At 40.5% G+C, this 1763-nt stretch overlaps 1 protein-coding gene across 1 annotated transcript in view; it reads right to left on the reverse strand.

Annotated features, from left to right (window-relative positions):
- CCDC192 (coiled-coil domain containing 192) overlaps window positions 1–1763 on the reverse strand; it is a 225461-nt gene that overhangs the window by 45266 nt on the left and 178432 nt on the right. The gene's annotated exons all lie outside the window — the stretch shown is intronic.

Consider the following 1763-nt stretch of genomic DNA (forward strand, 5'->3'; position numbering starts at 1 on the left):
GTGAAGGAGGAGACATGAGACAGCAGAAACCAAGAGACAGTGTTGGGCTTCTCAGCTCGCAGAACAGTATAGCTGAGTGCCTAGAGACTGGAGGATGGCTTGCAGGTAGGATGCCTTTTATCAGTGCTAAGGGAGCTTGGTAACATTTGCCCAAACAGGGTCATGCAGGTAAGGTGCTGAGGACCACAGAAAGACATGCTTGCTGGCAAGACTGAGAAAAGGTATTGTGGCCAAAGAACTGAATCCTTAAGGTTTTCTGATCCTGACTTCTTGATTTTAGGACCAGTGAGCCAGTGCCAACTCATAGCAACCCTATGCACAACAGAATGAAACACTGCCCAGTCCTGTGCCATCCTTACAATTGTTTTTACTGGAGTCCATTGTTACAGCCACTGTGTCGATCCATCTCCTTGAAGGCCCTTCTTCTTTTTTTTGCTGTCCCTCTACTTCACCAAGTATAATGTCCCTCACCAGGGACTGGTCTCCCTGGACAAAATGTAACAAGTACGTAAAATGAAGTATTGCCATCTTGCCTCCCAGGGGCACTCTAGCTGTATGTCCTACAAGGTGGGGTAGTTTGTCCTTTTAGCAGGCATGGTGCTTTCAATATTTGTCTTCAGCACCACAGTTCAACTGTATTCATTATCTTTTGGTCTTCTTTTTTCAGTGTCCAACTTTTACATACATTTGAGGAAATCAAAAATCCCATGGCTTGGATTAGACTCAATTTAGTCTTCAAAGTAATCCCTGCTTTTCAACATTCTAAAGAGGTCTTGTTCAGCAGATTTGTCAAATGCAAAACATCCTTTGATCTCTTGACTGCTTCTTTCATGAGCATGGATTGTGGATCCAAGCAAGATAAAATTCTTGACAACTTCAATCTTTTCTCCACTTATCATGATATTACCTTTGATCCAATTGTGAAGACTTGATCTTATTTATATTGGGTTGTAATACATACTGAAGGCTGTCATCCTGGATAGTCATCAGCAAGTGCTTCAGATATCCTCATTCTCAGCAAGCGTCATTTGAATATCACAGGTTGTTCATAAGCCTTCCTCAAATCCTGATGCCACATTTTTCTTCATATAATGTAGTTTCTCTGACTTTTGATCAGCATACAGATTAAATAAGTAAGGTGAGAAGATGTAACCCTGACACACACTTCTGATTCTAAACTAGGCAGTATTCTTTGTTTTGTTTGCAGAACTGCCTCTTGATTCATGTACAAGTTCCACAGGAGCACAATGAAGTGTTCTGGAATTTCCACTGTTCTCAAGGCTGTCCACAATTCCATTCTTCTCAAGGCTCTCCAAAGTCCACAAACTGGAGTGATTTTGCATAGTCGATGAAACACAAGTAAACATCTTTCTAGAATTCCCTTTCAGCCAAGTTCCACCTGACTTCAGCAATGATATTCCTTATTCCATGTCCTATTCTGAATTAAGCCTGACCCTCTGATAGCTCCCTGTCAACGTACTGCTGTAGACGTCATTGGACCATCTTCAGAAAAAATGTACTTGCATGTGATAATAATCATATTGCTCTATAATTTGAGCATTCTCTTGGGTCACCTTTCTTTGGAATGGGCACAAATATGGCCAGGTAGCTGTCTCCAAAATGTCCTGTAATTCAAGAAGTACTTCTGGTGCTGTTGGAAAAGTTTAATTGGTATTCCATTAATTCTTTTTTTTTCTTTCTCTTTTTGTTTTGTTTTGTTTTTAAACATTTTATTAGGGGCTCATACAACTGTTATCGCAATC

This window comes from Echinops telfairi, unplaced genomic scaffold, assembly GCF_000313985.2.
Source record: "Echinops telfairi isolate 266 unplaced genomic scaffold, ASM31398v2 ScPeMD7_7469;HRSCAF=8507_1, whole genome shotgun sequence".
In the NCBI taxonomy this organism is placed as follows: Eukaryota; Metazoa; Chordata; class Mammalia; order Afrosoricida; family Tenrecidae; genus Echinops; species Echinops telfairi.